This window comes from Capsicum annuum, chromosome 1 (assembly GCF_002878395.1).
Source record: "Capsicum annuum cultivar UCD-10X-F1 chromosome 1, UCD10Xv1.1, whole genome shotgun sequence".
Classification (NCBI taxonomy): Eukaryota; Viridiplantae; Streptophyta; class Magnoliopsida; order Solanales; family Solanaceae; genus Capsicum; species Capsicum annuum.
Genome location: NC_061111.1, coordinates 12,209,611 through 12,227,040, shown reverse-complemented (window position 1 = coordinate 12,227,040; position 17,430 = coordinate 12,209,611). Strand labels below are relative to the sequence as shown.

Genomic DNA, 17,430 nt, shown 5'->3' with positions numbered 1-17,430 from the left:
AAAATTGTATTGACTATTTTGATAAAAGAATAGAAATAGTACAGGTAGGTTTTCAATCTCTAGATATTGGCACATGATTTCAATGTCCCTCAACACTGAAAAGTAGAAGTCCCTTTCCTTTTCAAGGCTATTCATTATTAACTTGAACTCCGTAATCTGCATTCAAGATAGTAATAAGCCTTCAGCAGTTCAAACAAAACCATTTCTGATCATTTAGTACTACCTGTTGTTCATGTGCAGTACGATCTGTTTTAGAATATATTGACGTTCCTCCACTTGAAGCTGGCCTTGAAATCTTACCAGATAGACTTGTGTTGCTTACATGAGGTACATCATTTCTTCCTGTGTGTTATGGGGGACATGCTTTGAAGCAATTGAGGCATTTTTGTTTGCATTTTGTGAAGGAGAAGATCTCTTTGCAGTTTACCCTTCTTTCAAGAGCATTATAACTAATATTAATATTAAAAAAAATAAAAAACAGCTCTCCATTAGGCAAGTTTGTCATGTCAATTTAATACTTCTAGTTGAAAACAAAGGTATAATCCTCACACTTAAGCACATGCTTCATTACAACTTCAAGCCAGTAAAAGAAGGCATTTTCTCAAAGCAAAGCAGGAATAAAATAAGCTATGATTTCAAAACAGAAGTTCTCCATCCAAAAAGTCTCACAATAGTGTAACTTTAGGAATAGGAAAAAGAAAATCCAAGTTAGTCATAGTTCTAATACTCCAAAACTATGGGAAAAAGAAAGAGATTAGTTTTTGTAGCCATGCTAATCAATGTTAACACCTCTTTCCTATACATTTCAAAGTACCACATAAAAAAATTAAAACTTCATAAATCCATAGAACCAAATCTGACATAAAAACTTTATAAATTTATTCATCCAAATCTGAAAGTGGGAGCAACAAAATTAAAGATGAAGATAAAATTGAAGACGACATAAAACGATTAGAACGTTATAGCTCGAATATAAAAATTAAATGGATAAAGAGTGTGAAGAGGAAGACAGAGGAATTACAAAGAACTACCTTTAGGTTTGGTTGTAGCAGTAATCGGAGAGGGTTGAAGATTTTGTGGGATTATACTGGATATGTTGTTGCTGTCTTATCATCTCAGTTATCAATTCAGGTTCAGCTTAAGAAAATAATTTGCATGTGGTATTCAAAGTAAATTCATAGGGGTTTATCATCTAATTCTAACAGAATGATTCCAAAAAGTGATTGTTTGTATCACTCATATTCTTATATTGAAGAATGGACCATCACATTCACTTTAAGATGGAGGAATTACCATAGAAGCAAAAATTAGAGATAGCATGGGGATTGGCAACTAAATACAACATGCACACATTCTTTTGTCCTTAAACAGAAGCAGAACAATACATGATTGTAACTGTGTTTTTTTCTCAAACTAAAAACCACAAAAGATTATACAATACCTTAATGATGCCGTCAATAGGCTTCATACTCAAGGCTGGTTAATGGTTATTACTTTAAACTCATTAAACTAAGCTCTCTTTTTTTGTACATGAATTTCTGGGTATTAGGGATTCATATACTACTTGATGCATAGAAAGAAATACTTCTCCTTTCGACAATGCATTTTAACAAATAAATTAATAATGAAAGCGAAAAATAATAACCTCAACAACAACAATAACAACAACAACAATAAAACCAGTGTATTCCCACAAAGTGTGGTCTGGGAAGGGTAAGATGTACGCAGTCCATACCCTATCTCCGAAGAAGTGAAGAGGTTGTTTCTGATAGACCCCGGCAAAAAATAATAACCTCAAATCCATGAATTTAAGCCATGAAGCTGGAAAACTTAAGGAAACCCGACAGATCTTGTAATTCAAAGAATACTACAAATTATTTTGAATCCAACTTTTCTAAAATTGAAGATATCGTAGAAGGATATGCAAGGAAAGAAAAGGAGAGGGAACAAAAAAATACAATAATTTTGTGTTCATAATTCACCACCTCTTTCCTCTCCCTTTATGTTTTTCTAAAAATCATGGTGTCTGGGTCATCTTACTCATACCTCAACTATTTTTATAGGATATTTGTTACCTTTCATAGGATATGATGTTGTTGTATTTGTTACCTCCTACCAGCCTACTAGGTTAGACTATCTCGACTGGCATATGTGCATCTAGATTGATCAGATTGATAAAAAGAAAATAAATATTAAAAATTTAAAACAGATGGCTACACTGCATGCAAGTATCAAGTATACCTACAAAGCAACAGGCAAGATGAGAAAAAGACCCTTTTGCATATGGGGTTCATTTTGTCGTCATACACATAATTTCATTAGCTTATACATTCATAACACATTGAAAAAAAACTGGTGGTTGACAAAGGAACGAAAAAATTAACACCTTTGACTTATGTCAAGGCCTAATATTACATTGACCCAAGAAAAAATGAAGGAGATCTCTAATTTCAGTATAACCAAATTCTTGACCAAAATTCAAAGAGGAGAACCGGTGAAATTTTAGCAGTCTTCATGAAATAAAAATGCTTTGTATTTATAGGTTAAAAAGACGATAAAGACTCTTAACATCTGGTCCTTAGCATAGATTTCAAACTCACACAAAATAATTGTCTCCCGTCCAAAACAGTAGGACAAGTTGGGCTCGGCTATATGAATCCCCACTTACAATGTTTCCCTTTTTAACGCACCAGGAAAGTAGAAGGTAACCTAAAGAAGTATTATGATGGTTCTCCTTAACTTCGGGTGATATAAATACAATCTAAAAGCAAACAACAAAGAATTGTGAAAGCTCCATTATCAGGAAAATGGATTATCGGTATGATTAAAGTGCACATACTATATTTTTATGAGAGGAGTAACAACCTGAAATTTAATAGAGAACTCTAACCTTCAGCAGACTCTTTGCGAGAAATATTGGCCTTCATAAGGTCAGCAGAAGCGTAAGGTGCTTCAATTCCAGCAGTACCTGTGTAATAGCTTTTTATGATCGTCTGTTTGCAGCATTTGTAACCCCACTGGTGAGTGATGACTCTTCCATAATGAACCCCAAACTGTATAAAAGAAATCACGAAGCAATTAATACAACCTACATCAAATAAATGAAATGCTTAGCTTATCACCATTTGTTATTACTCCTTTCAGAACCTTCTTTGTTCCCCTCAAACTCCCTGAAGGGCTTCGAATTTTAAAATGGATAATCTTCTCCCGAACCTATTAACCTATTTTCCATCTGGGTCAGCCATGGACATTGGCAAAAGAATATTCGTCAAAAATCTTCAATAATTCTTCAAGAGAGCATAACTCCTACTATGAGAAGGCACTGATGAGGTGGCCTCCGCCCGCTTCTGACTCCGAGTTTCCACCCAAAACACAAAACCCTTTTCAGAATCGTGAATCAGCTCGTCGATTAATGGCAATCAAACACTTTCTGATTCGAAAACCAATAGCTCTAAATCACAAAACTTAAACGATTTTAATTAAAAAAGGTGCGATCTTTATTGATTCAGCTAAATCGGCAACAATCAAAATCAATTAGAAGCACCAAATTAGTATACGATAGAAATCAAATTCCAATCAAGTGCTTTAAGTAACACAATTGCAGCTTAGCTTTGCTCTTCTTGTTTCTTGTTGAACAGAGAAATACCATAGTAACAGTTATGGAGAACGATGCACTTTGCCACCTTTTTTTAGGAAATTATAATAGGTACACGTATCATTTGCAGAGTACAATGACAAAAATACCCTTTGAATGAAATTTTCTCCACAAATAGCACTCATGTCGAAACCACCGTTTACATAATATAGAAATATATAGTTAAAAAAACATGTTCATCAATTACCTATATGCGTTGTTATGTTAGCATCCTGCATGTTATTCTCTCTTGACTATTTTCTATGCTTTGCTGTCAATTACGTTGAATGAAAGATAACCAGGTTCCCCACTCTCCATGCATATATGTATTATTTGATTGTTTGTGGGGCAGATTTTTCCTTTAATTTACTCCATACCAAGTCTAATAATATTCATCCAGTTTGAAAAATTAATCAATAATTTTTATTTATTTATTCTTAATTATTAATTACAGACATTATCTAATACATTTCTCAAAACATCATATTATTATATTTGTTTCTAAACATGTGCATGCATGTGTTCAGTCAATAGTGGACAACTATTAATGAACTGAGGAGTATCTTATTTTACTCCCTCCATTCGTTTTACTTATTACTAATTTTTTAATTGTATTTCTACTTTTACTTGTCATTTTTGACATATCAAGAAAGACAACTACTTTTTTCTTATTTTATTTTTAGCATTAATTATTTTTTTCTTCAAATTAATTTCAAAATATAACGTAAACATCATTTAATAAAAATATTATAATAAAATAACTATATTATTAATTATATTCTGTTTATATATGGGGCCTTTATTTTGTTGACTTTGAACACATATATCATGTAGTATGGGCCTTAACATAAATATCAATTAAAACGTAATTAAACTCTCTCCCATTTTTTTAATTACTTTACTCTCTTTCCTTATTAATATACATAACATAGCCGATATATACATTGCATTCTGTGTATATGTTGGAATTTTTTGTAATATTGAAAACATAAGTTGTGTAATTGTGTACCTTTTGGAAGTAATCACACTTTCTCCCACTTTTTTAATTACTTTACTCTCTCTCCCTATTAATATATATAACATAGTCAATATATACATAGCATTCTGTGTATATGTTGAAATTTTTATAATATATTTAGAAAATTAAATTTTTTTATAATATTAAAAATATAAATTGTGTATTTGTCTAATTTTTAGTTGTTTTATTGACATATATATCATGTAGTATGGGGCCTTTATTTTGTTGACTTTGAACACATATATATATATATATATCATGTTGTTTGCCTTAGACAAACTAGCAGTCTTTTCTGGTTCTGGTTTTTGGGCCATGGGTTCAGCAAGACGTAGACTAAATTAAAGGCTTGTGGCTCTTCGATTTCCTTCTTATCTCTATCTTGATCCTGCTATGGACGATCACGAAATTAGAATTTTTATGAAGGGGATTCAGAAGTATGTATATAATTTAGTCGAAGGAATTAAACATCTATTATATATGCATAAAAAATATTTTTAACTGTATAAAAATAATATAATTTTTCATCGAAGGATATTCGAATGAACCCCCTGGAGCAAAAGTGGCTCCGCCACTGGCTATGTATAATCCTTCTTTTGTCGGGTTATTGCTGATATACAACAGCAACAAACCCAGTATATTCTCACTAAGTGGGGTCTGGGGAGGGTAGAGTGTACGCAGTCCATACCACTACCCCTAACGAGGTAGAGAGGCTGTTTCCGATAGACCCCCGACTCAAGATACAAGACTGACCGGCGGTAAACATCAAAAACATAGAACATGATACAATAACATAGATACAATATCCATAAAAGTACATTGCCAAAACACAGGACACCACAAATCCCCTACCCGACTACAACTCAACTACACCCTCAATCCTCTATCCTAATGTTTTTCCTCCAAATCTTCCTATCCAGGGTCATGTCCTCAGTCAGCTGTAATTGTTTCATGTCACGTCTAATTACTTCTCTCCAGTATTTCTTTGGTCTACCCCTATCCCGCTTGAAACCTTCCAAGGTCAACCTCTCACACCTACAATTATTGCCGATATAATTAGGTATTTCTTGTTGGAAGTACTCATGATTACATTAATAACGAGTGAACTCGTATTCTAACTTTTAACTGGAGAATATCTAACAATAGTCTCCAGTGAGTAATAGTAAATCCGAATCCTAAAAGTAATAAGGTTTTGGAATAAGCATGAGTAGTCAAATAAAATAAAACACTACGATAAGAATTAAGGACCACGCCTAGAGCTCATTCCATTTTAGTTTAAATTTTATTTTTGATGATATAAACTTTAAGAAAATAACTCATGAGTAATCAACTTTTGTACTTTTTGTATTTGATGTGTCCAGATTTTAATATTTTCTATGACTCAATTTATATAATATAGTTTAAATTCTAGAGTTAAACTTTAAATGTGGTGGAAATTATACATGCACCAAGTTTTAAAAGATTCTGAGACATAAAAATTAAAGTTGTCAATATGGCCAGCCCAATTCAGCCTATCGGGCTTACCTATTCGAATTTTGGATTTTGATGGGCCGAGTCTGACTGATCCATCAAGATAATGAGTCAAAAAATAACAAGCCCAAGCATCATTTTGTAGGTTGGGGACCTCGATGGATCAGCCCACTTTAAAAATATATTATCTTTTAATTTTAAATTATAAAATATTAATAACATAAATATTTACTAGAAAATGCTATATTGTGTTACTACTTGCTAGCCAAGTTTCAATCATCCAAAAAAATAATCTTAATAATCTAGAAAACCGAATAACTTTTGATATGATATAACTAATTAAATAAAATATTAATCTAATTTGTTCTAATAATAATATACTAAATTTTGAATATTGAAGAATGAGATTAGGCATCTATTTTTTTTTAATAAGAATGGATGAAGATATTTTGCCTAAATAATAGACGCAAGTAACAAATAGGAGAATTACTAAACATAATTAATTTGCCTATTTTATAAATTCATCTATTGAATTTACCTATTTTATAAGCACAATTAATAAAGATGTATATGATGGTTTCATAGATTTTGAGTTTGGATCCTCTTTTTATATTTACCAATTTATTTTATTTTTATTTTTAATTATAATTTATTTGACCCATGGACCGACACAACTCACATTGCGCTAGTCGATCGTATGGGCCAGGGAGTTTATCCGAATCGGGCTAAAAAGTCTTGTTCTTAATTGAGCTACAAAAATTTAAGTCCGATTCCATCAAATTACAAGCCATCGAGCCATCCCAACGGATATGACCCATATTAACGACTCTAATAAAAATCTCTTAATTTTCATTCGTTGTCCCTTCAGAGAAAATTCTTTTAGTAACTTATTATGTGCTTTTTTTATTTCTCTGGTAATTTATGAACTTTTTAAATCATGGTCTAAAGATTTTGTTTAAGCATCAAATTAAAATTTTTATAACAAAAAATATTAGATAGCACCCTAAAATTTTATAAGATTTCCAAATATTAGACAATCTCTCTCTATATATAAAGGGATCATTGGAGGCTGCTTATGTGGCATGTCTCAATGATCAAGAAACCTATTTATCTATTTTGTCAGATTTTTGACTTTCTTCTCTCATTTTAATATATTAAATAAATAATTAAATCAATAAATTAGTGTTTAATGCAATTAAACGCGCACTAACAGCTGGGAATCCAATTGTTTAAAAGGAAGGGAAAAAGAAAACTCTTTGGTGAATTTTGATCGTCAATAGAGAGAAGACGGTGGAGGGTTGATTTTTTTTGCGGGGGGTATGGCGGCGTGTTCAGAGAGGGCTAGCCTGTGGCTACTTCCAGAGCACCGATTGGATCTCGCAACCAGTGGAAGCCTTAACTGCGAGCTTAGACGCAGTTGGGCCTCCGGTTACTATTGTTGATCGGGAAAATGGAGGGTAAAGTTGCTGGGTAGTGTTAATGGAGTTTTCCGGCAAGAGTCACTGGCGCGAGCTCAGATGCAGTTGGGCCTCCGATTACTATTGTTGCTTGGGAAAATGAAAGGTAAAGTGTTGCTGGGTGGTGTTAATTGAGTTTTTCGGCGAGAGTCACCGGCGATAGCCTTCAACGAATTTTTCGATAGTTAATAGAGAGATTCCTCCGTTCCCTTCTCCTTTTCATTCATTTCAATTACAGCTAAATTTTCTTTTTCTTTGCTTAGGATTAAAATCAAAATCAGGTTCCTTTAATTGTCGATTCGAAAGAAATCGACATCATCCCACAAAAATTTTAATTTTTCAAGCGTGGTTTGCTAAGGTTGTGACAAAGAATATGGTATCTTTAGGTACGAATTTTCTATGGTTTCTGAAAATTTTGCACTTTCTTTCCTTGTAAGTGTTATTGAGTATGTGTATGTGTATGTATTTGTGTTGGAAAAACAAAATAAGTGGAGCTCTGGATCTGTGTTTTGCTGACCGTCTTTGGATGGCTACCTGGTATAGTCTATGCGGTTTGGGTCTTCACCAAGTAATCTACCCATGATAAATTTTCTCAATTTTACCTCTTTGACTTCCATTCTGTTATTTTAATTTTGAATACGTCAATAATTGTCACTACTATTTTTTTAAAGTATGTTTTATCTTTTCAAACATGTGGCTTATATATGTTGCTTGTGTGGTCTAACCCACTTGCTTACGAACTTTTACCTGCATTGCATTGGTAGAGTTTTCGGGCTAGGGTTGCTTTCATTATGTGATTAGATATGTTGTTGTATGAGTATTAGAGTATTATCAATCGAAGAATTACTCATTTAATGTGGTTTGATAGGTTGTTGTGTGAGTATTAGAGCATGATCCATCAATGAGTATGATCCATCATCGAAGAATTGTAATTATGAGTCTGTTGAATTGACCTTTGTAATGAGAAAAGAAATTATTGAATAAATTAAATGATCTAGAAAAAAATTTTAAAAATTGTGTCCATTAGAGTCAGCATACAATAAACCCTTGTAGTCCCTGTGCATATCAGAAGCCCCTTTTCTTTTATTTGTTCTCTATAAGAGTCTTAAAGGGATAAGGTTTTGGCATGCTCTACCCTCCACATCCCAGACTCCACATTGCGGGACTACACGTGGTATGTTGTAGTGCATAAGAGAGTTTTCTAAATGGTAAGAGCAATACACTGGATCAAAAGGTTGAGAATTTGGGGCTAGAATGGAGCAAAATGGGCGGGAAAGGGGGTGGGTGGGTTGGTGATGGCCTGAGCAGGAGGGCTCTGACAAAGGGATTCTGAAATTATGCATGCAACTGTTGAAATTGGAAAAGAGGTGGCTGGGGTAGTTTAGTATTTCAAAAAGGGATTTTGAAATTGTGCATGCATAGGTTGATTACTCTGCTTCAGAAATTTACTGTACTAGAGTAGCATACAGTACTATAATTTCTAGCATGCCTAAATTAGTTTATGATTCAAATATTGAATCAGTGATTTCCCTTTGCCTTATCTATTAAGTTTGTTTGAATTACAGGAGGCTATAACTAAAGATAATCCACATATAGTAGTGGGACCACATCCAGATGTCCAGACTCTGGCAATAACAACAGTTCTAATTCAGACCTCACATTTCATGAAGATCAGAATGACGGAGATGAAGGGATGGATAATTGTGATAATGTGTCAAACTATGATGATGATGATGACTATTTGTTTTACGAAAATGATGATGATGATGAATGTGATTACTTGAGTATGCAAGCACAATTTGATAATGCTGATTTGCCTGCTAGTGTTGAGGCAACAGTTTCTTGGTTAAATGAACCTGTTTCTAGTTCAAAAGTGTCTTCCCAAGTTAGCTTTTCAAGTCATCTAGCAAGTGGTCAGACGTCAACTCCTATAAATTCTGAGCATGTAAGTAGTAACTTTCCTCAGGTCCCTTCTTCAAGCAGTACTCTGGTGTCTGGATGGTCAAATTCTCGTGGAAAGAAAGAGGCGACTGAAGTGAACTCATGAAAAAGTATCAAAGTTTTAAGCATTTTGATGTGGTAGAAGACTTCTCAGATTATCATTACACTAACTTGGGCTTCTAGGGACAACAGGTATGTAAGGGAATTTCTTGTGCTGGGCAGATCATTTTCTGCTATTTTAGTTATTTGTTAAATCACGAATGTGACTCTACTAACCTCTGTTGTTACTTTTCAAACAGCCACCTAAGGCCTGGAGTAAGAAGGTTCAGGATGAGTGAAAAATATTGGAAAATGATTTACCTGGTGAGTCAGATGCTGTTAGTCACTCATCATTTGTTTTTCTGTTGGTTTCCTGTTTCTTATCTTGTCTTGGTTAATGTATTAATATTGGTTTCCTGATGTAGAAGTCTTGTGAAGCTGATTTGTTTTCTCTGTCTAACCTCCGTTTACTGGTTGTAATGGTAAATGCAGCAATTGGCTCACGTGATATCTGTGGTTCCTGAAAAGATATGTGTGGTTTCAGGTGAAATCCATTGCAAGTATTTTTGACACAACGATTTGTCACAAATAATTGGTAAAATTGATATCCTTGCTCTCCCAGATCCTTCCATGCCCCAAAAATCACCCCACAAACCTCAACTCCCTTATCAGCTACTAAATTTAGGACTGTATCCTAAATTTTGGCATGCTGCACCGCCTGTTTTATCTGGAATTATAGTAAAATTATGTCAATTAGCTTTATGGGATATCCTCTCATTGGTAGATTGCTCTAAATCAATCTCTGATCCGTTTTTAGATTAATGTTGAAGTCATACTCTCTCTCACTTTCAGATATAATATATGTAAGGGTCTGCGAAGCAAAGAAAGATCTCCTTAGGGCTGGCATCATTGAACCACAAGGCACTCCATACCATGATGGTCTCTTTGTCTTTGATGTCATGTTCCCGCAAAATTATCCTGATGTGCCAACAGTAAGTATTGGGGCATTCTTGTTTTTTTTCTTTACTTTGTAATATTGAAATACAAATATATTTATTTACTTATTTTTCTTTTTCATTAGATGGTTTACTACTATTCTGGCGGTTTGAGACTAAATCCTAACTTGTATAATTATGAAAAAACTTTGTCTCGGGCTTCTTAACACTTGGAGTGGTAAAGGTAACGAGAAGTGGTTGCCCAAGACATCAACCATGCTGCAAGTCTTCGTTTTGATACAAGCTCTAATTTTGAATGCAAACCCTTTCTTTGATGAGCCTGGCTATGAAACTTCATATGCTGGATGCGAGGGAGAGAGGAGATCTCACGCTTGCCATGAAGATGCTTTTGTTTTATCTTTGAAAACAATGACATATACATTGAGGAGGCCACCAAAGGTTATCTTCGTGCATCCTGGTTCCAACTTCTACTTCATTCAAATATTCTGTCAAAAGTAACATTCAATTTTACTGTAACTGTAGTCCAAGAATGTCTCGCATTGTATTGAATGCAGTCCTTTTCTTTAAGATAAAATAATCAATATATATATATATATATATATATATATATATATATATATATATATATAAAGGAAAACTATAGTCAGTCCTATGTGGCATATCTTAGAAATCTTTAATGCTATTTATCTTTTTTGTAGTTTTTTTTGAACTTTTTTTTTCTTCTTTTTTTCTTTCATTAATCAAACAATTTTCTTAATAATCAAAATAAATGAATCAATTACAACTTCTTCATTTATTTTTATTCTTTAATATAGAAATTTAATATTTCTTTATCATTACTCTCATGATCTTTAATGACCATAACTCCTAAATTATATTGATAGTCATGTTCATGATATCTTTGATATTTCATACTGTTGCCTTATAAATGGATGTATTATAAGTCTTTTTTCCTCCATTATCAAAACTAAGGATATTTCATTCACTATATATTTTTTGCACTTTTATATATTCTTTAAAAAATATCATTTGTATACCTTCTAAAATGTCCTTCTTATTGTTTTCTTTTGGGTATGCTATTGCTTCTTCTTCTTGTACATGTATCATTCCTTTGACATTTTAATTGATTTACTAAACTCATACATGAGATTACATTAAATTTGTTGTTAATGTTATCTTATATTGTTTGTAACTTTTAAGCAAGAACATGTATACTTTAAATCTATTTTCTTATAATTTTTTCATAATATATTAATTTTTGTGATGTATTACTTTTTACAGGAATAAGAAGAAGATCATTTAGTGAACGAATGAAGTAAAGATGAAATGATGAGTATGTAAAGATTTGAGGAGAAGGACATAAGAATCACTTGAGATGATGTCTTTTTTTAAAAAATAATTATACATATATTCTTTTTTGCTTTCTCTAAATAGTTTAAATTACTACATAATTTGTTCACTTTTATTTGTCATTATACTAAAAATAGATATAAAGAAGAAATATAGATAAGATGCCATGACACCTTAATTTTTTTTATTTTTTATATAATCTACTAAATAAATAAATTACTAAAAACTTCATAAAATAAATCAAAACTATCCTTAAAATAGATCTTTTGCAATAGAACCCAATTCACCATTTGCTTAAGACAATTCACATAAGAGAAATTATATAACATAATCGTAATGATAATTAATTTCTTTTTATGTACTATGTAGTTGTAACTGTAAAATTAATGTCAATGAAAAAAAAAAAGTGAACGTAATAAAGACTAATAATTATAATGAATGACTAGAATAGTAACGAAAAAGAGAAATGATCTTTTATTTTTTTCTCATTCATAAGACTATAATTGTACACACATATATCATTATGTTAAGTTATAATTAGATTTTGTCAATTTTTATTGTGATACTTTTTCTTCTTATTTCTTAAAATTGTATTTTAAAAACGTAATGATGACAAGAATAGGATGATAGATAAGACAAAATATAATGTTGAAACACAGAAATGACCTCCTTTTATGTTTTTACTTTCTTTCATACGACTATAGTTGTACACACATATTTCATTATGTTAAGTTGTGATTAGATTTTATAAATTTTTATTGTGGTATTTCTTGCAACATTCTAAAATGAACATTATGTGCTTGATGTTATTGTTTTTTGCATGTAAGTACATTCCTAATTTCTAAATTCGATATTGAGGTTAAAAACTATCGTTAGAAGCATTTTGAAGAACGAAAATTTAATAACTTCAAGAAATTTGAGAGTTTTTGAATTAATTTGTTTTACGTTTATTCAGATTTTTACGCTCCTTTTTTGCTTTTATTTTTTTGGTGTTTGAAGAAAAAAATTATTTTTAAATATTTATTTTCAGGTCAGAAAAGTATAAAAATAAGCTAAAAGTAAAAAAAAATTGAATATGTCCAACTTATAACTTTAGCACTTAGTTTATCGGATATTGTTTTAAAAAATGAAAAAAAATCCAACACCCTCTTTGTCAAGCATTAAATTAAAAAAAATTGACAATAAAATAGAGTATTTGAGCGAAAAAAATAAAAGAAATTAAAATATTTTTCATAATTTTTTGTTTTGAAAAGAAAAGAAGAAGACAAATAGCATATGAGGTCATAAATTTGTATTTATGTAATTATATAACCTCTTTAAAGTTATATAAAAAACATCTTTTTTAGTTCAGATAATAATAAATTATTTTTATATTTTAATACAATACATAATTTATTTTTCCCTCCATTTTTTGGATTTTTCTATTTTCTAAGTAATTAATGTAAAAATTGATTCGTTAATTATTACAATTAGTAATTTACTATCCTTTTCATATTTCTCATTATAATTATTGGTAGTTACAACTCAACATTAAAAAGATGTACTTACAATTAAGTTGATGTATATTATAATCATGTGGTGTACCCCTTCAAATTCTTTACGATAAAGTATTAGTGCAAGCATATATTTTTGTATTCCTTAAATTTCATTATTAGTTAATTGGTGAATTTTTTAAGTTTTAATTATTTTTCAATTTTGAAATTAATTAGAAATTAATGCTACCACCTTTTCATATATCAATTATGACAGTTTCTTATTCATGAAAAATAATGCAATTCTCGTGATTTTAGTATAATTGTTGAGAAATGTAAATGACTAGAGGAAACGGTAATTGACATATTTATTTTTGTAAAATAATAATAATAAATAAATAAAATTTGAAGGAATTATTCAAAAAAAAAAAAGAAGAAAAATAAAATAATTTTTTGACCAAATAGAGATGTCACATCACTTTTCTAATGATGGTGAGAATTGAAAGTTTGAGTTTCCAAATATAAGTTTAATATATTTTTTGAAATTCAGAGAATGTGAATCTTAATAATATCTAAGAATCCTGATAATTTATTTTGTAGTGTCTTTTAAAATTAGTTTTAAAATTTTATTGCTTTAGCATTATATTTAAACATTATATACACACATATACAAAATCGAAATAATATTTTTAATATTTGAAATTTTAATTACAATTATTATATTTATTGTGTTTTGATATATTATTTGTATATGTTAAATAAAATTTCTAGTATAAAAATATAAATTTATATCATTTGCATAGAGATAGATAAAATCAAGTATCCCCAAAAGCTAATAAATTTTCAAAAAGTGAAAATTTTAAATAAACTACACAACTAATTATAAATAATGTTATGAATTTAAAGTATTAACTTTCATTTTTTGAATTTGAAAACTAAAAGAAATCTTAACGTATTTATTGCACTTGAATAATAGTAAAAATTACATTTTTATTTAATAAAATAGTTTATCTTCGTGCGAAGCGCGGCCAATTCCACTAGTAATCTATAAAATTGAATGATACATAATCAAATATTAGACCCTAATCTAACATTATTTAACTGTATAAGTTTCACGAATTAACTTCTAGAAACAGAAATAAAATCAAAATAATAACCGAAAAAGACTTTGGGCCAGTCTTTAAGTTTGATAATTGCCCAAGTCTTACTTGTGGGCGAAGGTGTGGGCCGCACCATATTGAGTTTGGGCCTACTAGGAAAGCTGCATATGAACAAACTTTGGAAGGTTATCTTTCCTTTTCATGATATTTGGATCTGATTGTTTTAACTTTTCTAATTTTTATTCAATATTTTTGAGATTTTGATTCTGTTAATAACTATCTTAAAAAAAAAAATTAAGAACAAAGATGAATTTCGATTCTAGTTTTCTCCTTGAGATTCATTTCAAATATAATTTTCCCTTTAATTTGGATTTCGATTAAGTCATTAAACCATATGTTAGTATACCACAATGCCTCTTAACATATCCAATAGTTTTCTCCTTTCTAGATTGTGTATATTGGAAATAACCTTTTTATATATTGGAAATAACCTTTCTACCTCATCTCTGAGGTAGTGGTACATACTACATAAAGTCTACTCTTCCGGTGGCTCTACTCTTTCCAGTGGCGGACCCAGAATTTAAGAAGTGTGGGTGCTTGCTACAGAAAAAAACAAAAAATTTCCTCAGCCAAGTTTGAACCCGAGCACACCTACCAGTGGAGAGGCTTAAGATCAACCTAAATGCAAATGCACCTAATCAACTTCTTGTTTAGTGGGTGCTTTTATATAATTTATACCTATTTTTGTATATTTATTTATGTAATTATACATATTCCGCGTCGAATTTAGTGGGTGTCGGAGCACCCAAAAATTATGTGTAGGTCCGCCCCTGACTCTTCCCGAACCCTACTTCGTGGAAATAAACTGGATATGTTGTTATTGTATTAACTTTTTTCTTTTTTTCTTTTGTTAGTCTTTATTTGTTTATTAGATTATTAGAATGGTCAAAGTAATTAAGGCTGCACAAAACATATTGGATAATCAGATACTTAACAAAGTTTTAATGTCCCATTATGCTTCTTGTTTCCTTTAAAACAAGTAACTAAAAAGTAGATCTGCAATTTTCTAACACATTATTCTTTAATTGTATGGTACTATTCAACAAGGATCAATAAATTTCACCCATAAAACAAAAGCTCTCAGCAATATTTAATTTTTCTCTCCTTGTGCCAATCATATTTTTTAAAAAACCCATCATTGGATCCCTCTAAGAATTTCTTGTTACCATTTTGTGTCTCTTTTTCTCCTTATTTTATCCCTAGAAATTCCCCCCATATTTAAATTTAAACTCAAGGCTTGTGTTAAACAAGTTTTTATTTCATTTGTATTAAATGAATAGATGTATTTGTTAAGATTTGTCCTGAATTTCTTACCTTACTTGGATTCTATCATAATTGTGTTTTACTTCAGAAAGAATTTCTTAGTAAAAAAGTTTCCTATTAGGAAAAGATCTTTTTCCTATTAAATTTTTATTAGGTTTATTCTTTCTTACAAGAAGGTTTTGTAACTCTATAAATACAACAACTCTCTTCTCAAGTCATAGGTTTAGGGGATGATCTCTCTCATTAGTTTAATACTTTCTAATTTTAATATTAGGTTTTATATGTAGGTCAATTGGTCAAATCATATAATAATATTATGTTTTTTAGTATGTTTTTCTTTGTCGTCTGAATTATCACCATGATGGTTTACAACTAATAGCTTCCGCATGACGTTCTCTCGATTTCGAACCCAACAGTATTGTAGGTATAATGAATTAAAATAAATAAATATGAGCTAATTACAGGTCTGAACCATTCAGTCATCTAGTTTACAAAATATGTACAAAGTGTATAGATCACATATTAAGCTCCCTCCATCTCAAAAGAAGTGTCATCTTAGCAAAAAAGAATCCATCTCAAAAGAAGTGTCATCTTAGCAAAAAAGAAAAACAAATCGTCCCACAGGTGTCACCTTAGGAATTCAATACAAAAATTAGTATATTTTTCTAACTATACTCTTATATATTCTATAGTGTTCAATTTTCAAGATAGTTTAGTAAACTACATGTTTCTTAATGGACACTTATTTTGAAACGAAAGGAGTAAATATAACATCATATCTATACACATACCCTGATAATGAATATGCTGTGTATATTTCGACCATGCTGGTAAACTAGCTGATATATATCCATAATTTTCCCTTGAAATATTATATTTTACAAGAATGTACAACTGTGTACAGTTCACTACGTTTTGTACTAGTATGATTCAGTGGCATTCTTTGAAGATAGTGATCTTACTAGATATATAATTGATTGCAAGTACAATGTTCTATGTCACTTTGGCACCAATGAAAAATCTCTCTTGGAAAAGATGAATATAATTAAATAAAAATGGATTCCAAAATTCGTTAGAGTATGTCTATGTAACATATAATGTTTCATTGATTCATCATGAATATGTAATGTATGTTATGGATACAAAAAGGGTAAATACATAATTACACCATTGATTTTGTCCGAGATTTTTAAAAGCACACCTAAACTTTAACATCGACCTATTACCCCACAATTCTTCTTTATTTCGTTGCAAACACACCATTTTTCGCTGAATCTCAGTCACAACAAAGTGAGTGGAGACACACGCCAATCAGGTGCTGCCACATGTCATCTACGTTTAATTTCATTTTTTTTTAAATAATTTTTCCTTTTTATTTAATTTAACACTCCCCATCCCCTCTTCCCCCCCTCCAGCACCTTCCCCCTCCCCCCCGTGTCAGCAGCTCCCCTCAACCCCCACCCCCATCAGCATCTCCCCCCTAACCCCCCAACCTCCTCCCACACTCTGTCAGCATTCATTCCTGTTCTTTTTTTTTGGTTCAAATCACTTCAAAAAATAGTTTTATGATTGAATTGAAAGTTTTATGATTGAATTGAGTTTTAAAGATGGTTAAATGATATGATTTAACTGAAAAATGGAGCTTTAATGATATGATTTTAAAAAAAAAAAAA

The 17,430-nt window shown here is 30.9% G+C and overlaps 1 pseudogene; it reads left to right on the top strand.

The window, feature by feature from the left end:
• The first annotated feature begins 7,438 nt into the window (after positions 1 to 7,438).
• LOC107865102 lies at positions 7,439 to 11,010 on the top strand (annotated as a pseudogene).
• Positions 11,011 to 17,430: the final 6,420 nt, after the last annotated feature.